The following is a 27,577-nucleotide window of genomic DNA, read 5'->3' as shown; positions in this document are numbered from 1 at the left end:
GCTACAAACTACCAACTACCAGCTACCAGCTACCAACTACCAGCTACAAACTACCAACTACCAGCTACCAGCTACCAACTACTGGCTACCAGGTACCAACTACCAGCTACCAGCTACCTGCTACCAGCTACCAACTACCAACTACCAGCTACCAGCTACCAATTACCAGCTACATGCTACCTGCTATCAGCTACCAACTACCAGCTACCAGCTGCCAACTACAAGCTACCAGCTACCAGCTATCTGCTAGCAGCTACCTGCTACCAGCTACCAGCTACTTGCTACCAGCTACCAGCTACTTGCTACCAGCTGCCAGCTACCAGCTACCAGCTAGGAGCTACCTGTTACCAGCTACCAGCTACTTGCTACCATCTACCAGCTACTTGATACCAGCTTCCAGCTACCTGCTACCTGCTACCAGCTACCAGCTACCTGCTACCTGCTACCAGCTACCAGCTACCAGCAACCAACTACCAGCTACCAGCTACCAACTACCAGCTACCAGCTACCAACTACCAGCTACCAGCTACCAGATACTTGCTACCAGCTACCAGCTACCTGCTAGTTGCTACCAGCTACATGCTACCAGCTACCTGCTACCAGCTACCTGCTACCAGCTACCTGCTACCAGCTACCAGCTACCAACTACCAGCTACCAACTAACAGCTACCAGCTACCTGCTACCAGCTACTTGCTACCAGCTACCTGCTACTAGCTACAAGCTACCAGCTACTTTCTACCAGCTGCCAGCTACCAGCTACCTGCTACCAGCTACCAACTACCAGCTACAAACTACCAGCTGCCAGCTACCAGCTACCTGCTACCAGCTAGCAGCTACCTGGTACCAGCTACTTGCTACCAGCTACCAGCTACTTGCTACCAGCTGCCAGCTGCCAGCTACCAGCTACCTGCTACCAGCTACCTGCTACCTGCTACTAGCTACCAGTTATCAACTACCAGCTACCTGCTACCTGCTACCAGCTACCAACTACCAGCTATCAGCTGCCAACTACAAGCTACCAGCTACCAGCTACCTGCTACCAGCTATCTGCTACCAGCTACTTGCTACCAGCTACAAGCTACCAGCTACCAGCTACTTGCTACCAGCTACCAGCTTCTTGCTACCAGCTACCTGCTACCAGCTACCAGCGACTTGCTACCATCTACCATCTACTTGATACCAGCTACCAGCTAACTGCTACCAGCTACCAGCTAGCAGCTACCTGCTACCAGCTACTTCCTACCAGCTACCAGCTACTTGCTACCAGCTGCCAGCTACCAGCTACCTGCTACCAGCTACCAGCTACCTGCTACCAGCTACCTGCTACCAACTACCAGCTACCAACTACCAGCTACCAGCTAGCAACTGCCAGCTACCAGCTAGCAACTGCCAGCTACCAGCTACCAACTACCAGCTACCAAATACCAGCTACCAGCTACCAACTACCAGCTAACTGCTACCAACTACCAGCTACCAGCTACCAACTAACAGCTACCAGCTACCAGCTACCAACTACCAGCTACCAGCTACCAGCAACCAGCTACCAGCTATCAACTTCCAGCTACCTGCTACCAGCTACCAATTACCAGCTAACAGCAACCAGCTACCAGCTACCAACTACCAGCTACCAGCTACCTGCTACCAGCTACCAGCTACATGCAGTGAGCTACCAGCTACCTGCTACCAGTTACCTGCTACCAGCTACCAGCTACCAACTACCAACTACCAGCTACCAACTAACAGCTACCAGCTACTTGCTACCAGCTACAAGCTACCAGCTACTTGCTACCAGCTGCCAGCTACCAGCTACCAATTACCAGCTACCTGCTACCTGCTACCAGCTACCAACTACCAGCTACCAGCTGCCAACTACAAGCTACCAGCTACCAGCTACCTGCTACCAGCTATCTGCTACCAGCTACAAGCTACCAGCTACCAGCTACTTGCTACCAGCTACCAGCTACTTGCTACCAGCTGCCAGCTACCTGCTACCAGCTACCAGCTAGGAGCTACCTGTTACCAGCTACCAGCTACTTGCTACCATCTACCAGGTACTTGATACCAGCTACCTGTTACCAGCTACCAGCTAGCAGCTACCTGCTACCAGCTACTTGCTACCTGCTACCAGCTACCTGCTACTAGCTACTAGCTACCAACTACCAGCTACCAACTACCAGCTACGAGCTAGCAACTGCCAGCTACCAGCTACCAACTACCAGCTAACTGCTACCAACTACCAGCTACCAGCTACCAACTACCAGCTACCAGCTACCAGCTACCAACTACCAACTACCAGCTACCAGCTACCAACTACCAGCTACCAACTACCAGCTACCAGCTACCTGCTACCAGCTACCAGCTACCAATTACCAGCCAACAGCAACCAGCTACCAGCTACCAACTACCAGCTACATGCTACCAGCTACCTGCTACCAGCTACCTGCTACCAGCTACCAGCTACCAACTACCAACTACTAAGTAACAGCTACCAGCTACCAGCTACTTGCTACCAGCTACCTGCTACCAGCTACAAGCTACCAGCTACTTGCTACCAGCTGCCAGCTACCAGCTACCTGCTACCAGCTACCTGCTACCAGCTACCAGCTACCAACTACCAGCTACCAGCTACAAACTACCAGCTGCCAGCTACCAACTACCAGCTACCAGCTACCAACAACCAGCTACCAGCTACCAGCAACCAGCTACAAACTACCAACTACCAGCTACCAACTACCAGCTACCAGCTACCAACTACCGGCTACCACCTACCAACTACCAGCTACCAGCTACTTGCTACCAGCTACCAGCTACCAGCTATCAGCTATCAGCTACCAGCTACCTGATACAAACTACCAACTACCAGCTACCAGCTACCAACTACCAGCTACAAACTACCAACTACCAGCTGCCAACTACCAGCTACCAGCTACCAACTACTGGCTACCAGGTACCAACTACAAGCTATCAACTACCAGCTACCTGCTACCAGCTACCAGCTACCAATTACCAGCTAACAGCAACCAGCTACCAGCTACCAACTACCAGCTACCTGCTACCAGCTACCAGCTACCAGCTAGATGCTACCAGCTACCTGCTACCAGCTACCAGCTACCTGCTACCAGCTACCTACTACCTGCTACCAGCTACCAGCTACCAACTACCAACTACCAGCTACCAACTAACAGCTACCAGCTACCTGCTACCAGCTACCAGCTACTTGCTACTTGCTACCAGCTACTTGCTACCAGCTACCAGCTACAAGCTACCAGCTACCAGCTACCTGCTACCACCTACAAGCTACCTGCTACCAGCTACCAGCTACCTGCTACCAGCTACCAGCTACCTGCTACCAGCTACCTGCTACCAGCTACCAGCTACCTGCTACTAGCTACCTGCTACCGGCTACAAGCTACCAGCTACTTGCTACCAGCTACCAGCTACCAGCTACCTGCTACCAGCTACCTGCTTCCAGCTACCAGCTACCAGCTACCAACTACCAGCTATCAGCTGCCAACTAACAGCAACCAGCTACCCTCTACCAGGTAAAAGCTACCTGCTACCAGCTACCTGCTGCCTGCTACCAACTACCTGTTACCAGCTACCTGCTACCAGCTACCTGCTACCTGCTACTAGCTACCAGCTACCAACTACCAGCTACCAGCTAGCAACTGCCAGCTACCAGCTACCAACTACCAGCTACCAAATACCAGCTACCAGCTACCAACTACCAGCAAACTGCTACCAACTACCAGCTACCAGCTACCAACTAACAGCTACCAGCTAGCAGCTGCCTGCTACCAGCTACTTGCTACCAGCTACTTGCTACCAGCTGCCAGCTGCCAGCTACCAGCTACCTGCTACCAGCTACCAGCTACCTGCTACCAGCTGCCTGCTACCTGCTACCTGCTACTAGCTACCAGCTACCAACTACCAGCTACCAACTACCAGCTACCAGCTAGCAACTGCCAGCTACCAGCTACCAACTACCAGCTACCAAATACCAGCTACCAGCTACCAACTGCCAGCTAACTGCTACCAACTACCAGCTACCAACTAACAGCTACCAGCTACCAGCTACCAACTACCAACTACCAGCTACAAGCTACCAACTACCAGCTACCAGCTACCAGCTATCAACTATCAGCTACCTGCTACCAGCTACCAATTACCAGCTAACAGCAACCAGCTACCAGCTACCAACTACCAGCTACCTGCTACCAGCTACCAGCTACATGCTACGAGCTACCTGCTACCAGCTACCAGCTACCTGCTACCAGCTACCTGCTACCAGCTACCAGCTATCAGCTACCAACTACCAGCTACCAGCTACCAACTATCAGCTACCAGCTAGTTGCTACCAGCTACCTGCTACCAGCTACAAGCTACCAGCTACTTGCTACCAGCTGCCAGCTACCAACTACCAGCTACCTGCTACCTGCTACCAGCTATCTGCTACCAGCTACCTGCTACCAGCTACAAGCTACCAGCTACCAGCTACTTGCTACCAGCTACCAGCTACTTGCTACCAGCTGCCAGCTACCTGCTACCAGCTACCAGCTAGGAGCTACCTGTTACCAGCTACCAGCTACTTGCTACCATCTACCAGCTACTTGATACCAGCTACCAGCTACCTGCTACCAGCTTCCAGCTAGCAGCTACCTGCTACCATCTACTTGCTACCAGCTACCAGCTACTTGCCACCAGCTGCCAGCTGCCAGCTACCAGCTACCAGCTACCTGCTACCAGCTACCTGCTACCGGCTACCTGCTACAAGCTACCAGCTACTTGCTACCAGCTACCAGCTACCTGCTACCAGCTACCAGCTAGCAGCTACCTGCTACCAGCTACTTGCTACCAGCTACCAGCTACTTGCTACCAGCTGCCAGCTACCAGCTACCAGCTACCAACTACAAACTACCAGCTACCAGCTACCAACTACCAACTACCAGCTACCAGCTACCAACTACCAGCTACCAGAAACCAGCTACAAGCTATCAACTACCAGCTACCTGCTACCAGCTACCAATTACCAGCTAACAGCAACCAGCTACCTGCTACCAGCTACCAGCTACCAGCTAGATGCTACCAGCTACCTGCTACCACCTACCTACTACCTGCTACCAGCTACCAGCTACCAACTACCAACTACCAGCTACCAACTAACAGCTACCAGCTACCTGCTCCCAGCTACCTGCTACCAACTACCAGCTACCTGCTACCTGCTACCAGCTACCAACTAACAGCTACCAGCTACCTGCTACCAGCTATCTGCTACCAGCTACCTGCTACCAGCTACAAGCTACCAGCTACTTGCTACCAGCTACAAGCTACCTGCTACAAGCTACCAGCTAGCAGCTACCTGTTACCAGCTACCAGCTACTTGCTACCATCTACCAGCTACTTGATACCAGCTACCAGCTACCTGCTACCAGCTACCAGCTACCAGCTACCTGCTACCAGCTACTTGCTACCAGCTACCAGCTACTTGCTACCAGCTGCCAGCTGCCAGCTACCAGCTACCTGCTACCAGCTACCAGCTACCAGCTACCTGCTACCAGCTACCTGCTACCTGCTACTAGCTACCAGCTACCAACTACCAGCTACCAGCTAGCAACTGACAGCTACCACCTACCAACTACCAGCCACCAAATACCAGCTACCAACTACCAGCTAACTGCTACCAGCTACCAACTACCAGCTACCAGCTACCAACTACCAACTACCAACTACCAGCTACCAGCTACCAGCAACCAGCTACCAGCTACCAACTACCAGCTACCTGCTACCAGCTACCAGCTACCAATTCCCAGCTACCAGCAACCGGCTACCAGCTACCAGCTACCTGCTACCTGCTACCAGCTACCAGCTACATGCTACCAGCTGCAAGCTACCAGCTACCAGCTACCTGCTACCACCTTCAAGCTACCTGCTACCAGCTACCTGCTACCAGCTACCAGCTACCTGCTACTAGCTACCTGCTACCAGCTACAAGCTACCAGCTACTTGCTACCAGCTACCTGCTACCAGCTACCAGCTACTTGCTACCAGCTACCTGCTACCAGCTACCAGCTACCAGCTACCTGCTTCCAGCTACCAGCTACCAACTACCAGCTACCAGCTTCCAACTAACAGCAACCAGCTACCCTCTACCAGGTAAAAGCTACCTGCTACCAGCTACCTGCTGCCTGCTACCAACTAACTGTTACCAGCTACCTGCTACCTCCTACTAGCTACCAGCTACCAACTACCGGCTACCAGCTAGCAACTGCCAGCTATCAGCTACCAACTACCAGCTACCAAATACCAGCTACCAGCTACCAACTACCAGCAAACTGCTACCAACTACCAGCTACCAGCTACCAACTAACAGCTACCAGCTACTTGCTACCAGCTGCCAGCTACCAGCTACCAACTACCAGCTACCTGCTACCTGCTACCAGCTACTTGCTACCAGCTACCAGCTACTTGCTACCAGCTGCCAGCTACCAGCTACCTGCTACCAGCTACCAGCTACCTGCTACCTGCTACCAGCTACCTGCTACCAGCTGCCTGCTACCTGCTACTAGCTACCAGCTACCAACTACCAGCTACCAACTACCAGCTACCAGCTAGCAACTGCCAGCTACCAGCTACCAACTACCAGCTACCAAATACCAGCTACCAGCTACCAATGACCAGCTAACTGCTACCAACTACCAGCTACCAGCTACCAACTAACAGCTACCAGCTACCAGCTACCAACTACCAACTACCAGCTACAAGCTACCAACTACCAGCTACCAGCTACCAGCTATCAACTATCAGCTACCTGCTACCAGCTACCAATTACCAGCTAACAGCAACCAGCTACCAGCTACCAACTACCAGCTACCAGCTACCTGCTACCAGCTACCAGCTACATGCTACGAGCTACCTGCTACCAGCTACCAGCTACCTGCTACCAGCTACCTGCTACCTGCTACCAGCTACCAGCTACCAGCTACCAACTACCAACTACCAGCTACCAACTAACAGCTACCAGCTACTTGCTACCAGCTACCTGCTACCAGCTACAAGCTACCTGCTACTTGCTACCAGCTGCCAGCTACCAGCTACCAACTACCAGCTACCTGCTACCTGCTACCAGCTATCTGCTACCAGCCACCTGCTACCAGCTACAAGCTACCAGCTACCAGCTACTTGCTACCAGCTACCAGCTACTTGCTACCAGCTGCCAGCTACCTGCTACCAGCTACCAGCTAGGAGCTACCTGTTACCAGCTACCAGCTACTTGCTGCCATCTACCAGCTACTTGATACCAGCTACCAGCTACCTGCTACCAGCTTCCAGCTAGCAGCTACCTGCTACCAGCTACTTGCTACCAGCTACCAGCTACTTGCTACCAGCTGCCAGCTGCCAGCTACCAGCTACCGGCTACCAGCTACCAGCTACCAGCTACTTGCTACCATCTACCAGCTACTTGATACCAGCTACCAGCTACCTGCTACCAGCTACCAGCTAGCAGCTACCTGCTACCAGCTACTTGCTACCAGCTACTTGCTACCAGCTGCCAGCTACCAGCTACCAACTACAAACTACCAGCTACCAGCTACCAACTACCAGCTACCAACTACCAGCTACCAGCTACCAACTACCAGCTACCAGAAACCAGCTACAAGCTATCAACTACCAGCTACCTGCTACCAGCTACCAGCTACCAATTACCAGCTAACAGCAACCAGCTACCAGCTACCAACTACCAGCTACCTGCTACCAGCTACCAGCTACCAGCTAGATGCTACCAGCTACCTGCTACCAGCTACCAGCTACCTGCTACCAGCTACCTACTACCTGCTACCAGCTACCAACTACCAACTACCAGCTACCAACTAACAGCTACCAGCTACCTGCTACCAGCTACCAGCTACTTGCTACTTGCTACCAGCTACTTGCTACCAGCTACCAGCTACAAGCTACCAGCTACCAGCTACCTGCTACCACCTACAAGCTACCTGCTACCAGCTACCAGCTACCTGCTACCAGCTACCTGCTACCAGCTACCAGCTACCTGCTACTAGCTACCTGCTACCAGCTACAAGCTACCAGCTACTTGCTACCAGCTACCTGCTTCCAGCTACCAGCTACTTGCTACCAGCTACCAGCTACCTGCTACCAGCTACCAGCTACCTGCTACCTGCTACCAGCTACCAGCTACCAGCTACCTGCTTCCAGCTACCAACTACCAGCTACCAGCTGCCAACTAACAGCAACCAGCTACCCTCTACCAGGTAAAAGATACCTGCTACCAGCTACCTGCTGCCTGCTACCAACTAACTGTTACCAGCTACCTGCTACCAGCTACCTGCTACCTCCTACTAGCTACCAGCTACCAACTACCAGCTACCAGCTAGCAACTGCCAGCTACCAGCTACCAACTACCAGCTACCAAATACCAGCTACCAGCTACCAACTACCAGCAAACTGCTACCAACTAACAGCTACCAGCTACTTGCTACCAGCTACCAACTACCAGCTACCTGCTACCAGCTACTTACTACCAGCTACCAGCTACTTGCTACCAGCTGCCAGCTGCCAGCTACCTGCTACCAGCTACCAGCTACCAGCTACCTGCTACCAGCTACCTGCTACCAGCTGCCTGCTACCTGCTACTAGCTACCAGCTACCAACTACCAGCTACCAACTACCAGCTACCAGCTAGCAACTGCCAGCTACCAGCTACCAACTACCAGCTACCAACTACCAGCTACCAACTACCAACTACCAGCTAGCAACTGCCAGCTACCAGCTACCAACTAACAGCTTCCAGCTACCAGCTACCAACTACCAGCTAACTGCTACAACCTACCAACTACCAGCTACCAGCTACCAGCTATCAACTATCAGCTACCTGCTACCAGCTACCAATTACCAGCTAACAGCAACCAGCTACCAGCTACCAACTACCAGCTACCAGCTACCTGCTACCAGCTACCAGCTACATGCTACGAGCTACCTGCTACCAGCTACCACCTACCTGCTACCAGCTACCTGCTACCTGCTACCAGCTACCAGCTACCAGCTACCAACTACCAACTACCAGCTACCAACTAACAGCTACCAGCTACTTGCTACCAGCTACCTGCTACCAGCTACAAGCTACCAGCTACTTGCTACCAGCTGCCAGCTACCAGCTACCAACTACCAGCTACCAACTACCAGCTACCTGCTACCTGCTACCAGCTACTTGCTACCAGCTACTAGCTACTTGCTACCAGCTGCCAGCTGCCAGCTACCAGCTACCTGCTACCAGCTACCAGCTACCAGCTACCTGCTACCAGCTACCTGCTACCAGCTGCCTGCTACCTGCTACTAGCTACCAGCTACCAACTACCAGCTACCAACTACCAGCTACCAGCTAGCAAATGCCAGCTACCAGCTACCAACTACCAGCTACCAAATACCAGCTACCAGCTACCAACTACCAGCTAACTGCTACCAACTACCAGCTACCAGCTACCAACTAACAGCTACCAGCTACCAGCTACCAACTACCAACTACCAGCTACAAGCTACCAATTACCAGCTACCAGCTACCAGCTATCAACTATCAGCTACCAGCTACCAATTACCAGCTAACAGCAACCAGCTACCAGCTACCAACTACCAGCTACCAGCTACCTGCTACCAGCTACCAGCTACATGCTACGAGCTACCTGCTACCAGCTACCAGCTACCTGCTACCAGCTACCTGCTACCTGCTACCAGCTACCAGCTACCAGCTACCAACTACCAACTACCAGCTACCAACTAACAGCTACCAGCTACTTGCTACCAGCTACCTGCTACCAGCTACAAGCTACCTGCTACTTGCTACCAGCTGCCAGCTACCAGCTACCAACTACCAGCTACCTGCTACCTGCTACCAGCTATCTGCTACCAAGCACCTGCTACCAGCTACAAGCTACCAGCTACCAGCTACTTGCTACCACTACCAGCTACTTGCTACCAGCTAGGAGCTACCTGTTACCAGCTACCAGCTACTTGCTACCATCTACCAGCTACTTGATACCTGCTACCAGCTGCCTGCTACCTGCTACTAGCTACCAGCTACCAACTACCAGCTACCAGCTACCAACTGCCAGCTACCAGCTACCAACTACCAGCTACCAAATACCAGCTACCAGCTACCAACTACCAGCTAACTGCTACCAACTACCAGCTACCAGCTACCAACTAACAGCTACCAGCTACCAACTACCAACTACCAGCTACAAGCTACCAACTACCAGCTACCAGCTACCAGCTATCAACTATCAGTTACCTGCTACCAGCTACCAATTAAGAGCTAACAGCAACCAGCTACCAGCTACCAACTACCAGCTACCAGCTACCTGCTACCAGCTACCAGCTACCTGCTACCTGCTACCAGCTATCTGCTACCAGCTACCTGCTACCAGCTACAAGCTACCAACTACCAACTACCAGCTACCAACTAACAGCTACCAGCTACCTGCTACCAGCTACCAGCTACTTGCTGCCAGCTACCTGCTACCAGCTACAAGCTACCAGCTACTTGCTACCAGCTGCCAGCTACCAGCTACCTGCTACCAGCTACCTGCTACCAGCTACCAGCTACCAACTACCAGCTACCAGAAACCAGCTACAAGCTATCAACTACCAGCTACCTGCTACCAGCTACCAGCTACCAATTACCAGCTAACAGCAACCAGCTACCAGCTACCAACTACCAGCTACCTGCTACCAGCTACCAGCTACCAGCTAGATGCTACCAGCTACCTGCTACCAGCTACCAGCTACCTGCTACCAGCTACCTACTACCTGCTACCAGCTACCAACTACCAACTACCAGCTACCAACTAACAGCTACCAGCTACCTGCTACCAGCTACCAGCTACTTGCTACTTGCTACCAGCTACTTGCTACCAGCTACCAGCTACAAGCTACCAGCTACCAGCTACCTGCTACCACCTACAAGCTACCTGCTACCAGCTACCAGCTACCTGCTACCAGCTACCTGCTACCAGCTACCAGCTACCTGCTACTAGCTACCTGCTACCAGCTACAAGCTACCAGCTACTTGCTACCAGCTACCTGCTTCCAGCTACCAGCTACTTGCTACCAGCTACCAGCTACCTGCTACCAGCTACCAGCTACCTGCTACCTGCTACCAGCTACCAGCTACCAGCTACCTGCTTCCAGCTACCAACTACCAGCTACCAGCTGCCAACTAACAGCAACCAGCTACCCTCTACCAGGTAAAAGATACCTGCTACCAGCTACCTGCTGCCTGCTACCAACTAACTGTTACCAGCTACCTGCTACCAGCTACCTGCTACCTCCTACTAGCTACCAGCTACCAACTACCAGCTACCAGCTAGCAACTGCCAGCTACCAGCTACCAACTACCAGCTACCAAATACCAGCTACCAGCTACCAACTACCAGCAAACTGCTACCAACTAACAGCTACCAGCTACTTGCTACCAGCTACCAACTACCAGCTACCTGCTACCAGCTACTTACTACCAGCTACCAGCTACTTGCTACCAGCTGCCAGCTGCCAGCTACCTGCTACCAGCTACCAGCTACCAGCTACCTGCTACCAGCTACCTGCTACCAGCTGCCTGCTACCTGCTACTAGCTACCAGCTACCAACTACCAGCTACCAACTACCAGCTACCAGCTAGCAACTGCCAGCTACCAGCTACCAACTACCAGCTACCAAATACCAGCTACCAGCTACCAACTACCAGCTAACTGCTACCAAATACCAGCTACCAGCTACCAACTAACAGCTTCCAGCTACCAGCTACCAACTACCAACTACCAGCTACAACCTACCAACTACCAGCTACCAGCTACCAGCTATCAACTATCAGCTACCTGCTACCAGCTACCAATTACCAGCTAACAGCAACCAGCTACCAGCTACCAACTACCAGCTACCAGCTACCTGCTACCAGCTACCAGCTACATGCTACGAGCTACCTGCTACCAGCTACCACCTACCTGCTACCAGCTACCTGCTACCTGCTACCAGCTACCAGCTACCAGCTACCAACTACCAACTACCAGCTACCAACTAACAGCTACCAGCTACTTGCTACCAGCTACCTGCTACCAGCTACAAGCTACCAGCTACTTGCTACCAGCTGCCAGCTACCAGCTACCAACTACCAGCTACCAACTACCAGCTACCTGCTACCTGCTACCAGCTACTTGCTACCAGCTACTAGCTACTTGCTACCAGCTGCCAGCTGCCAGCTACCAGCTACCTGCTACCAGCTACCAGCTACCAGCTACCTGCTACCAGCTACCTGCTACCAGCTGCCTGCTACCTGCTACTAGCTACCAGCTACCAACTACCAGCTACCAACTACCAGCTACCAGCTAGCAAATGCCAGCTACCAGCTACCAACTACCAGCTACCAAATACCAGCTACCAGCTACCAACTACCAGCTAACTGCTACCAACTACCAGCTACCAGCTACCAACTAACAGCTACCAGCTACCAGCTACCAACTACCAACTACCAGCTACAAGCTACCAATTACCAGCTACCAGCTACCAGCTATCAACTATCAGCTACCAGCTACCAATTACCAGCTAACAGCAACCAGCTACCAGCTACCAACTACCAGCTACCAGCTACCTGCTACCAGCTACCAGCTACATGCTACGAGCTACCTGCTACCAGCTACCAGCTACCTGCTACCAGCTACCTGCTACCTGCTACCAGCTACCAGCTACCAGCTACCAACTACCAACTACCAGCTACCAACTAACAGCTACCAGCTACTTGCTACCAGCTACCTGCTACCAGCTACAAGCTACCTGCTACTTGCTACCAGCTGCCAGCTACCAGCTACCAACTACCAGCTACCTGCTACCTGCTACCAGCTATCTGCTACCAAGCACCTGCTACCAGCTACAAGCTACCAGCTACCAGCTACTTGCTACCACTACCAGCTACTTGCTACCAGCTAGGAGCTACCTGTTACCAGCTACCAGCTACTTGCTACCATCTACCAGCTACTTGATACCTGCTACCAGCTGCCTGCTACCTGCTACTAGCTACCAGCTACCAACTACCAGCTACCAGCTACCAACTGCCAGCTACCAGCTACCAACTACCAGCTACCAAATACCAGCTACCAGCTACCAACTACCAGCTAACTGCTACCAACTACCAGCTACCAGCTACCAACTAACAGCTACCAGCTACCAACTACCAACTACCAGCTACAAGCTACCAACTACCAGCTACCAGCTACCAGCTATCAACTATCAGTTACCTGCTACCAGCTACCAATTAAGAGCTAACAGCAACCAGCTACCAGCTACCAACTACCAGCTACCAGCTACCTGCTACCAGCTACCAGCTACCTGCTACCTGCTACCAGCTATCTGCTACCAGCTACCTGCTACCAGCTACAAGCTACCAACTACCAACTACCAGCTACCAACTAACAGCTACCAGCTACCTGCTACCAGCTACCAGCTACTTGCTGCCAGCTACCTGCTACCAGCTACAAGCTACCAGCTACTTGCTACCAGCTGCCAGCTACCAGCTACCTGCTACCAGCTACCTGCTACCAGCTACCAGCTACCAACTACCAGCTACCAGCTACAAACTACCAGCTGCCAGCTACCAACTACCAGCTACCAGCTACCAACAACCAGCTACCACCTACCTGCTACCAGCTACCTGCTACCAGCTACCTGCTACCTGCTACTAGCTACCAGCTACCAACTACCAGCTACCAACTACCAGCTACCAGCTAGCAACTGCCAGCTACCAGCTACCAACTACCAGCTACCAAATGCCAGCTACCATCTACCAACTACCAGCTAACTGCTACCAACTACCGGCTACCAACAAAAAGCTACCATCTACCAGCTACCAACTACCAGCTACCAGCTACCAACTACCAGCTACAAGCTACCAAATACCAACTACCAGCTACCAACTACCAGCTACCAGCAACCAGCTACCAGCTATCAAATACCAGCTACCAATTAATTACCAGCTAACAGCACCAGCTACCAGCTACCAACTACCAGCTACCAGCTACCTGCTACCAGCTACCTGCTACCAGCTACCAGCTACCAACTAACAGCTACCAGCTACTTGCTACCAGCTACCTGCTACCAGCTACAAGCTACCAGCTACAAGCTACCAGCTACTTGCTACCAGCTGCCAGCTACCAGCTACCAACTACCAGCTACCAGCTGCCAACTACCAGCTACCAGCTACCTGCTACCAGCTATCTGCTCCCAGCTACCTGCTACCAGCTACCAACTAACAGCTACCAGCTACTTGCTACCAGCTACCTGCTACCAGCTACAAGCTACCAGCTACTTGCTACCAGCTACCTGCTACCAGCTACAAGCTACCAGCTACTTGCTACCAGCTGCCAGCTACCAGCTACGAACTACCAGCTACCAGCTACCAACTACAAGCTACCAGCTACCAGCTACCAGCTACCTGCTACCAGCTATCTGCTACCAGCTACCTGCTACCAGCTACAAGCTACCAGCTAGGAGCTACCTGTTACCAGCTACCAGCTACTTGCTACCATATACCAGATACTTGATACCAGCTACCTGCTACCAGCTACTTGCTACCAGCTACCAGCTACTTGCTACCAGCTACCTGCTACCAGCTACCAGCTACCTGCTACCAGCTACCTGCTACCACCTACCTGCTACTAGCTACCAGCTACCAACTACCAGCTACCAACTACCAGATACCAGCTAGCAACTGCCAGCTACCAGCTACCAACTACCAGCTAACTGCTACCAACTACCAGCTACCAGCTACCAACTACCAGCTACCAGCCACCAGCTAGCAGCTACCTGTTACCAGCTACCAGCTACTTGCTACCATCTACCAGCTACTTGATACCAGCTACCAGCTACCTGCTACCAGCTACCAGCTAGCAGCTACCTGCTACCAGCTACTTGCTACCAGCTACTTGCTACCAGCTGCCAGCTACCAGCTACCTGCTACCAGCTACCAGCTACCTGCTACCTGCTACTAGCTACCAACTACCAGCTACAGACTACCAGCTACCAGCTAGCAACTGCCAGCTACCAGCTACCAACTACCAGCTACCAAATACCAGCTACCAACTACCAGCTAACTGCTACCAGCTACCAACTACCTGTTACCAGCTACCTGCTACCTGCTACTAGCTACCATCTACCAACTACCAGCTACCAACTAACAGCTACCAGCTAGCAGCTACCTGCTACCATCTACTTGCTACCAGCTACCAGCTACTTGCTACCAGCTGCCAGCTGCCAGCTACCAGCTACCAGCTACCTGCTACCAGCTACCTGCTACCAGCTACCTGCTACCTGCTACCAACTACCAGCTACCAGCTATCAACTACCAGCTACCTGCTACCAGCTACCAATTACCAGCTAACAGCAACCAGCTACCAGCTACCAACTACCAGCTACCAGCTACCTGCTACCAGCTACCAGCTACATGCTACGAGCTACCAGCTACCAGCTGCCTGCTACCAGCTACCTGCTAGCTGCTACCAGCTACCAGCTACCAACTACCACCTACCAGCTACCAACTAACAGCTACCAGCTACTTGCTACCAGCTACCTGCTACCAGCTACAAGCTACCTGCTACTTGCTACCAGCTGCCAGCTACCAGCTTACAACTACCAGCTACCTGCTACCTGCTACCAGCTACCAACTACCAGCTACCAGCTGCCAACCACAAGCTACCAGCTACCAGCTACCTGCTACCAGCTATCTGCTACCAGCTACCTGCTACCAGCTACAAGCTACCAGCTACCAGCTACTTGCTACCAGCTACCAGCTACTTGCTACCAGCTGCCAGCTACCTGCTACCAGCTACCAGCTAGGAGCTACCTGTTACCAGCTACCAGCTACTTGCTACCATCTACCAGCTACTTGATACCAGCTACCTGCTACCTGCTACCAGCTACCTGCTACCTGCTACTAGCTACCAGCTACCAACTACCAGCTACCAACTACCAGCTACCAGCTAGCAACTGCCAGCTACCAGCTACGAACTACCAACTACCAGCTACCAACTACCAGCTACCAACTACCAACTACCGGCTACCCCCTACCAACTACCAACTACCAGCTACCAGCTACCAACTACAAACTACAAACTACCAGCTACCAGCTACCGACTACCAGCTACCAACTACCAGCTACCAGCTACCAACTACCAGCTATCAGAAACATGCTACCAGCTATCAACTACCAGCTACCTGCTACCAGCTACCAACTAACAGCTGCCAGCTACTTGCTACCAGCTACCTGCTACCAGCTACAAGCTACCAGCTACTTGCTACCAGCTGCCAGCTACCAGCTACCTGCCACCAGCTACCTGCTACCAGCTACCAGCTACCAACTACCAGCTGCCAGCTACCAACTACCAGCTACCAGCAACCAGCTACAAACTACCAACTACCAGCTACCAACTACCAGCTACCAACTACCAACTACCGGCTAACCCCTACCAACTACCAACTACCAGCTACCAGCTACCAACTGCCAGCAACCACCTACCAACTACCAGCTACCAGCTACCTGCTACAAACTACCAACTACTGGCTTCCAGGTACCAACTACCAGCTACCAGCTACCAGCTACTTGCTACCAGCAACCAACTACAAGCTACCAGCTACCAGCTACCAGCTGCCAACTAACAGCAACCAGCTACCCTCTACCAGGTAAATGCTACCTGCTACCAGCTACCTGCTGCCTGCTACCAACTAGCTGTTACCAGCTACCTGCTACCAGGTACCTGCTACCTGCTACTAGCTACCAGCTACCAACTACCAGCTACCAGCTAGCAACTGCCAGCTACCAGCTACCAACTACCAGCTACCAAATACCAGCTACCAGCTACCAACTACCAGCTAAATGCTACCAACTGCCAGCTACCAGCTAGCAGCTACCTGCTACCAGCTACTTGCTACCAGCTACCAGCTACTTGCTACCAGCTGCCAGCTGCCAGCTACCAGCTGCCTGCTACCAGCTACCAGCTACCAGCTACCTGCTACCAGCTACCTGCTACCAGCTACCTGCTACCTGCTACTAGCTACCAGCTACCAAATACCTGCTACCAACTACCAGCTACCAGCTAGCGACTGCCAGCTACCAGCTACATACTACCAGCTACCAAATAGCAGCTACCAGCTACCAACTGCCACCTAACTGCTACCAACTACCAGCTACCAGCTACCAACTAAAAGCTGCCAGCTACCAGCTACCAACTACCAGCTACAAGCTACCAACTGCCAGCTACCAGCAGCCAACTACCAGCTACCAGCTACCAGCTACTTGCTACCAGCTACCAGCTACCTGCTACCTGCTACCAGCTACCAACTACCAGCTACCAGCTACCAACTAGAAGCTACCAGCTACCAGCTGCCAACTAACAGCAACCAGCTATCCTCTACCAGGTAAAAGCTACCTGCTACCAGCTACCTGCTGCCTGCTGCCAACTACCTGTTACCAGCTACCTGCTACCTGCTACTAGCTACCATCTACCAACTACCAGCTACCAGCTACCAGCTAGCAACTGCCAGCTACCAGCTACCAACTACCAGCTACCAAATACCAGCTACCAGCTACCAACTACCAGCTACCAGCTACCAGCTACCTGCTACCAGCTACCTGCTACCTGCTACTAGCTACCAGCTACCAACTACAAGCTACCAACTACCAGCTACCAACTACCAGCTACCAACTACCAGCTACCAAATACCAGCTACCAGCTACCAACTACCAGCTAACTGCTACCAACTAACAGCTACCAGCTACTAGCTAACAACTACCAGCTACCAGCTACCAACTACCAGCTACAAGCTACCAACTACCAGCTACCAGCTACCAACTACCAGCTACCAGCTATCAACTACCAGCTACCTGCTACCAGCTACCAATTACCAGCTAACAGCAACCAGCTACCAGCTACCAACTACCAGCTACCAGCTACCTGCTACCAGCTACCAGCTACATGCTACGAGCTACCAGCTACCTGCTACCAGCTACCATGTACCTGCTACCAGCTACCTGCTAGCTGCTACCAGCTACCAGCTACCAGCCACCAACTACCAACTACCAGCTACCAACTAACAGCTACCAGCTACTTGCTACCAGCTACCTGCTACCAGCTACAAGCTACCAGCTACTTGCTACCAGCTGCCAGCTACCAGCTACCAACTACCAGCTACCAGCTACCTGCTACCAGCTATCTGCTACCAGCTACCTGCTACCAGCTACAAGCTACCAGCTACCAGCTACTTGCTACCAGCTACCAGCTACTTGCTACCAGCTGCCAGCTACCTGCTACCAGCTAGGAGCTACCTGTTACCAGCTACCAGCTACTTGCTACCATCTACCAGCTACTTGATACCAGCTACCAGCTACCTGCTACCTGCTACCAGCTACCAGCTAGCAGCTACCTGGTACCAGCTACTTGCTACCAGCTACCAGCTACTTGCTACCAGCTGCCAGCTACCAGCTACCTGCTACCAGCTACCAGCTACCTGCTACCAGCAACCTGCTACCAGCTACCTGCTACCTGCTACTAGCTACCAGCTACCAACTACCAGCTACCAACTACCAGCTACCAGCTAGCAACTGCCAGCTACCAGCTACGAACTACCAACTACCAGCTACCAACTACCAACTACCGGCTACCCCCTACCAACTACCAACTACCAGATACCAGCTTACAACTACAAACTACCAGCTACCAGCTACCAACTACCAGCTACCAGCTACCAACTACCAGCTACCAGAAACCAGCTACCAGCTATCAACTACCAGCTACCTGCTACCAGCTACCAGCTACCAGCTACATGCTACCAGCTACCTGCTACCAGCTACCAGCTACCTGCTACCAGCTACCAACTACCAACTACCAGCTACCAATTAACAGCTACCAGCTACTTGCTACCAGCTACCTGCTACCAGCTACTTGCTACCAGCTGCCAGCTACCAGCTACCTGCCGCCAGCTACCTGCTACCAGCTACCAACTACCAGCTACCAGCTACAAACTACCAGCTGCCAGCTACCAACTACCAGCTACCAGCTACCAGCAACCAGCTACAAACTACCAACTACCAGCTACCAAGTACCAACTACCGGCTACCCCCTACCAACTACCAACTACCAGCTACCAGCTACCAACTGCCAGCAACCACCTACCAACTACCAGCTACCAGCTATCAGCTACCAGCTACCTGCTACAAACTACCAACTACTGGCTTCCAGGTACCAACTACCAGCTACCAGCTAAAAGCTACTTGCTACCAGCTACCAACTACAAGCTACCAGCTACCAGCTACCAGCTGCCAACTAACAGCAACCGGCTACCCTCTACCAGGTAAAAGCTACCTGCTACCAGCTACCTGCTGCCTGCTACCAACTAGCTGTTACCAGCTACCTGCTACCAGCAACCTGCTACCTGCTACTAGCTACCAGCTACCAACTACCAGCTACCAGCTAGCAACTGCCAGCTACCAGCTACCAACTACCAGCTACCAAATACCAGCTACCAGCTACCAACTACCAGCTAACTGCTACCAACTGCCAGTTACCAGCTACCAACTAACAGCTACCAGCTAGCAGCTACCTGCTACCAGCTACTTGCTACCAGCTACCAGCTACTTGCTACCAGCTGCCAGCTGCCAGCTACCAGCTACCTGCTACCAGCTACCAGCTACCAGCTACCTGCTACCAGCTACCTGCTACCAGCTACCTGCTACCTGCTACTAGCTACCAGCTACCAACTACCAGCTACCAACTACCAGCTACCAGCTAGCAACTGCCAGCTACCAGCTACCAACTACCAGCTACCAAATGCCAGCTACCATCTACCAACTACCAGCTAACTGCTACCAACTACCAGCTACCAGCTACCAACAAAAAGCTACCATCTACCAGCTACCAACTACCAGCTACCAGCTACCAACTACCAGCTACAAGCTACCAAATACCAACTACCAGCTACCAACTACCAGCTACCAGCAACCAGCTACCAGCTATCAAATACCAGCTACCAATTAATTACCAGCTAACAGCACCAGCTACCAGCTACCAACTACCAGCTACCAGCTACCTGCTACCAGCTACCTGCTACCAGCTACCAGCTACCAACTAACAGCTACCAGCTACTTGCTACCAGCTACCTGCTACCAGCTACAAGCTACCAGCTACAAGCTACCAGCTACTTGCTACCAGCTGCCAGCTACCAGCTACCAACTACCAGCTACCAGCTGCCAACTACCAACTACCAGCTACCAGCTACCTGCTACCAGCTACCAGCTACATGCTACGAGCTACCTGCTACCAGCTACCAGCTACCTGCTACCAGCTACCTGCTACCTGCTACCAGCTACCAGCTACCAGCTACCAACTACCAACTACCAGCTACCAACTAACAGCTACCAGCTACTTGCTACCAGCTACCTGCTACCAGCTACAAGCTACCTGCTACTTGCTACCAGCTGCCAGCTACCAGCTACCAACTACCAGCTACCTGCTACCTGCTACCAGCTATCTGCTACCAGCCACCTGCTACCAGCTACAAGCTACCAGCTACCAGCTACTTGCTACCAGCTACCAGCTACTTGCTACCAGCTGCCAGCTACCTGCTACCAGCTACCAGCTAGGAGCTACCTGTTACCAGCTACCAGCTACTTGCTGCCATCTACCAGCTACTTGATACCAGCTACCAGCTACCTGCTACCAGCTTCCAGCTAGCAGCTACCTGCTACCAGCTACTTGCTACCAGCTACCAGCTACTTGCTACCAGCTGCCAGCTGCCAGCTACCAGCTACCGGCTACCAGCTACCAGCTACCAGCTACTTGCTACCATCTACCAGCTACTTGATACCAGCTACCAGCTACCTGCTACCAGCTACCAGCTAGCAGCTACCTGCTACCAGCTACTTGCTACCAGCTACTTGCTACCAGCTGCCAGCTACCAGCTACCAACTACAAACTACCAGCTACCAGCTACCAACTACCAGCTACCAACTACCAGCTACCAGCTACCAACTACCAGCTACCAGAAACCAGCTACAAGCTATCAACTACCAGCTACCTGCTACCAGCTACCAGCTACCAATTACCAGCTAACAGCAACCAGCTACCAGCTACCAACTACCAGCTACCTGCTACCAGCTACCAGCTACCAGCTAGATGCTACCAGCTACCTGCTACCAGCTACCAGCTACCTGCTACCAGCTACCTACTACCTGCTACCAGCTACCAACTACCAACTACCAGCTACCAACTAACAGCTACCAGCTACCTGCTACCAGCTACCAGCTACTTGCTACTTGCTACCAGCTACTTGCTACCAGCTACCAGCTACAAGCTACCAGCTACCAGCTACCTGCTACCACCTACAAGCTACCTGCTACCAGCTACCAGCTACCTGCTACCAGCTACCTGCTACCAGCTACCAGCTACCTGCTACTAGCTACCTGCTACCAGCTACAAGCTACCAGCTACTTGCTACCAGCTACCTGCTTCCAGCTACCAGCTACTTGCTACCAGCTACCAGCTACCTGCTACCAGCTACCAGCTACCTGCTACCTGCTACCAGCTACCAGCTACCAGCTACCTGCTTCCAGCTACCAACTACCAGCTACCAGCTGCCAACTAACAGCAACCAGCTACCCTCTACCAGGTAAAAGATACCTGCTACCAGCTACCTGCTGCCTGCTACCAACTAACTGTTACCAGCTACCTGCTACCAGCTACCTGCTACCTCCTACTAGCTACCAGCTACCAACTACCAGCTACCAGCTAGCAACTGCCAGCTACCAGCTACCAACTACCAGCTACCAAATACCAGCTACCAGCTACCAACTACCAGCAAACTGCTACCAACTAACAGCTACCAGCTACTTGCTACCAGCTACCAACTACCAGCTACCTGCTACCAGCTACTTACTACCAGCTACCAGCTACTTGCTACCAGCTGCCAGCTGCCAGCTACCTGCTACCAGCTACCAGCTACCAGCTACCTGCTACCAGCTACCTGCTACCAGCTGCCTGCTACCTGCTACTAGCTACCAGCTACCAACTACCAGCTACCAACTACCAGCTACCAGCTAGCAACTGCCAGCTACCAGCTACCAACTACCAGCTACCAACTACCAGCTACCAACTACCAACTACCAGCTAGCAACTGCCAGCTACCAGCTACCAACTAACAGCTTCCAGCTACCAGCTACCAACTACCAGCTAACTGCTACAACCTACCAACTACCAGCTACCAGCTACCAGCTATCAACTATCAGCTACCTGCTACCAGCTACCAATTACCAGCTAACAGCAACCAGCTACCAGCTACCAACTACCAGCTACCAGCTACCTGCTACCAGCTACCAGCTACATGCTACGAGCTACCTGCTACCAGCTACCACCTACCTGCTACCAGCTACCTGCTACCTGCTACCAGCTACCAGCTACCAGCTACCAACTACCAACTACCAGCTACCAACTAACAGCTACCAGCTACTTGCTACCAGCTACCTGCTACCAGCTACAAGCTACCAGCTACTTGCTACCAGCTGCCAGCTACCAGCTACCAACTACCAGCTACCAACTACCAGCTACCTGCTACCTGCTACCAGCTACTTGCTACCAGCTACTAGCTACTTGCTACCAGCTGCCAGCTGCCAGCTACCAGCTACCTGCTACCAGCTACCAGCTACCAGCTACCTGCTACCAGCTACCTGCTACCAGCTGCCTGCTACCTGCTACTAGCTACCAGCTACCAACTACCAGCTACCAACTACCAGCTACCAGCTAGCAAATGCCAGCTACCAGCTACCAACTACCAGCTACCAAATACCAGCTACCAGCTACCAACTACCAGCTAACTGCTACCAACTACCAGCTACCAGCTACCAACTAACAGCTACCAGCTACCAGCTACCAACTACCAACTACCAGCTACAAGCTACCAATTACCAGCTACCAGCTACCAGCTATCAACTATCAGCTACCAGCTACCAATTACCAGCTAACAGCAACCAGCTACCAGCTACCAACTACCAGCTACCAGCTACCTGCTACCAGCTACCAGCTACATGCTACGAGCTACCTGCTACCAGCTACCAGCTACCTGCTACCAGCTACCTGCTACCTGCTACCAGCTACCAGCTACCAGCTACCAACTACCAACTACCAGCTACCAACTAACAGCTACCAGCTACTTGCTACCAGCTACCTGCTACCAGCTACAAGCTACCTGCTACTTGCTACCAGCTGCCAGCTACCAGCTACCAACTACCAGCTACCTGCTACCTGCTACCAGCTATCTGCTACCAAGCACCTGCTACCAGCTACAAGCTACCAGCTACCAGCTACTTGCTACCACTACCAGCTACTTGCTACCAGCTAGGAGCTACCTGTTACCAGCTACCAGCTACTTGCTACCATCTACCAGCTACTTGATACCTGCTACCAGCTGCCTGCTACCTGCTACTAGCTACCAGCTACCAACTACCAGCTACCAGCTACCAACTGCCAGCTACCAGCTACCAACTACCAGCTACCAAATACCAGCTACCAGCTACCAACTACCAGCTAACTGCTACCAACTACCAGCTACCAGCTACCAACTAACAGCTACCAGCTACCAACTACCAACTACCAGCTACAAGCTACCAACTACCAGCTACCAGCTACCAGCTATCAACTATCAGTTACCTGCTACCAGCTACCAATTAAGAGCTAACAGCAACCAGCTACCAGCTACCAACTACCAGCTACCAGCTACCTGCTACCAGCTACCAGCTACCTGCTACCTGCTACCAGCTATCTGCTACCAGCTACCTGCTACCAGCTACAAGCTACCAACTACCAACTACCAGCTACCAACTAACAGCTACCAGCTACCTGCTACCAGCTACCAGCTACTTGCTGCCAGCTACCTGCTACCAGCTACAAGCTACCAGCTACTTGCTACCAGCTGCCAGCTACCAGCTACCTGCTACCAGCTACCTGCTACCAGCTACCAGCTACCAACTACCAGCTACCAGAAACCAGCTACAAGCTATCAACTACCAGCTACCTGCTACCAGCTACCAGCTACCAATTACCAGCTAACAGCAACCAGCTACCAGCTACCAACTACCAGCTACCTGCTACCAGCTACCAGCTACCAGCTAGATGCTACCAGCTACCTGCTACCAGCTACCAGCTACCTGCTACCAGCTACCTACTACCTGCTACCAGCTACCAACTACCAACTACCAGCTACCAACTAACAGCTACCAGCTACCTGCTACCAGCTACCAGCTACTTGCTACTTGCTACCAGCTACTTGCTACCAGCTACCAGCTACAAGCTACCAGCTACCAGCTACCTGCTACCACCTACAAGCTACCTGCTACCAGCTACCAGCTACCTGCTACCAGCTACCTGCTACCAGCTACCAGCTACCTGCTACTAGCTACCTGCTACCAGCTACAAGCTACCAGCTACTTGCTACCAGCTACCTGCTTCCAGCTACCAGCTACTTGCTACCAGCTACCAGCTACCTGCTACCAGCTACCAGCTACCTGCTACCTGCTACCAGCTACCAGCTACCAGCTACCTGCTTCCAGCTACCAACTACCAGCTACCAGCTGCCAACTAACAGCAACCAGCTACCCTCTACCAGGTAAAAGATACCTGCTACCAGCTACCTGCTGCCTGCTACCAACTAACTGTTACCAGCTACCTGCTACCAGCTACCTGCTACCTCCTACTAGCTACCAGCTACCAACTACCAGCTACCAGCTAGCAACTGCCAGCTACCAGCTACCAACTACCAGCTACCAAATACCAGCTACCAGCTACCAACTACCAGCAAACTGCTACCAACTAACAGCTACCAGCTACTTGCTACCAGCTACCAACTACCAGCTACCTGCTACCAGCTACTTACTACCAGCTACCAGCTACTTGCTACCAGCTGCCAGCTGCCAGCTACCTGCTACCAGCTACCAGCTACCAGCTACCTGCTACCAGCTACCTGCTACCAGCTGCCTGCTACCTGCTACTAGCTACCAGCTACCAACTACCAGCTACCAACTACCAGCTACCAGCTAGCAACTGCCAGCTACCAGCTACCAACTACCAGCTACCAAATACCAGCTACCAGCTACCAACTACCAGCTAACTGCTACCAAATACCAGCTACCAGCTACCAACTAACAGCTTCCAGCTACCAGCTACCAACTACCAACTACCAGCTACAACCTACCAACTACCAGCTACCAGCTACCAGCTATCAACTATCAGCTACCTGCTACCAGCTACCAATTACCAGCTAACAGCAACCAGCTACCAGCTACCAACTACCAGCTACCAGCTACCTGCTACCAGCTACCAGCTACATGCTACGAGCTACCTGCTACCAGCTACCACCTACCTGCTACCAGCTACCTGCTACCTGCTACCAGCTACCAGCTACCAGCTACCAACTACCAACTACCAGCTACCAACTAACAGCTACCAGCTACTTGCTACCAGCTACCTGCTACCAGCTACAAGCTACCAGCTACTTGCTACCAGCTGCCAGCTACCAGCTACCAACTACCAGCTACCAACTACCAGCTACCTGCTACCTGCTACCAGCTACTTGCTACCAGCTACTAGCTACTTGCTACCAGCTGCCAGCTGCCAGCTACCAGCTACCTGCTACCAGCTACCAGCTACCAGCTACCTGCTACCAGCTACCTGCTACCAGCTGCCTGCTACCTGCTACTAGCTACCAGCTACCAACTACCAGCTACCAACTACCAGCTACCAGCTAGCAAATGCCAGCTACCAGCTACCAACTACCAGCTACCAAATACCAGCTACCAGCTACCAACTACCAGCTAACTGCTACCAACTACCAGCTACCAGCTACCAACTAACAGCTACCAGCTACCAGCTACCAACTACCAACTACCAGCTACAAGCTACCAATTACCAGCTACCAGCTACCAGCTATCAACTATCAGCTACCAGCTACCAATTACCAGCTAACAGCAACCAGCTACCAGCTACCAACTACCAGCTACCAGCTACCTGCTACCAGCTACCAGCTACATGCTACGAGCTACCTGCTACCAGCTACCAGCTACCTGCTACCAGCTACCTGCTACCTGCTACCAGCTACCAGCTACCAGCTACCAACTACCAACTACCAGCTACCAACTAACAGCTACCAGCTACTTGCTACCAGCTACCTGCTACCAGCTACAAGCTACCTGCTACTTGCTACCAGCTGCCAGCTACCAGCTACCAACTACCAGCTACCTGCTACCTGCTACCAGCTATCTGCTACCAAGCACCTGCTACCAGCTACAAGCTACCAGCTACCAGCTACTTGCTACCACTACCAGCTACTTGCTACCAGCTAGGAGCTACCTGTTACCAGCTACCAGCTACTTGCTACCATCTACCAGCTACTTGATACCTGCTACCAGCTGCCTGCTACCTGCTACTAGCTACCAGCTACCAACTACCAGCTACCAGCTACCAACTGCCAGCTACCAGCTACCAACTACCAGCTACCAAATACCAGCTACCAGCTACCAACTACCAGCTAACTGCTACCAACTACCAGCTACCAGCTACCAACTAACAGCTACCAGCTACCAACTACCAACTACCAGCTACAAGCTACCAACTACCAGCTACCAGCTACCAGCTATCAACTATCAGTTACCTGCTACCAGCTACCAATTAAGAGCTAACAGCAACCAGCTACCAGCTACCAACTACCAGCTACCAGCTACCTGCTACCAGCTACCAGCTACCTGCTACCTGCTACCAGCTATCTGCTACCAGCTACCTGCTACCAGCTACAAGCTACCAACTACCAACTACCAGCTACCAACTAACAGCTACCAGCTACCTGCTACCAGCTACCAGCTACTTGCTGCCAGCTACCTGCTACCAGCTACAAGCTACCAGCTACTTGCTACCAGCTGCCAGCTACCAGCTACCTGCTACCAGCTACCTGCTACCAGCTACCAGCTACCAACTACCAGCTACCAGCTACAAACTACCAGCTGCCAGCTACCAACTACCAGCTACCAGCTACCAACAACCAGCTACCACCTACCTGCTACCAGCTACCTGCTACCAGCTACCTGCTACCTGCTACTAGCTACCAGCTACCAACTACCAGCTACCAACTACCAGCTACCAGCTAGCAACTGCCAGCTACCAGCTACCAACTACCAGCTACCAAATGCCAGCTACCATCTACCAACTACCAGCTAACTGCTACCAACTACCGGCTACCAACAAAAAGCTACCATCTACCAGCTACCAACTACCAGCTACCAGCTACCAACTACCAGCTACAAGCTACCAAATACCAACTACCAGCTACCAACTACCAGCTACCAGCAACCAGCTACCAGCTATCAAATACCAGCTACCAATTAATTACCAGCTAACAGCACCAGCTACCAGCTACCAACTACCAGCTACCAGCTACCTGCTACCAGCTACCTGCTACCAGCTACCAGCTACCAACTAACAGCTACCAGCTACT

The sequence above is a fragment of the Amblyomma maculatum genome, unplaced genomic scaffold (assembly GCF_055883805.1).
Source record: "Amblyomma maculatum isolate TAMU_Amacu unplaced genomic scaffold, ASM5588380v1 scaffold_26, whole genome shotgun sequence".
Taxonomy (NCBI): Eukaryota; Metazoa; Arthropoda; class Arachnida; order Ixodida; family Ixodidae; genus Amblyomma; species Amblyomma maculatum.
This window is presented reverse-complemented; position numbering follows the sequence as displayed.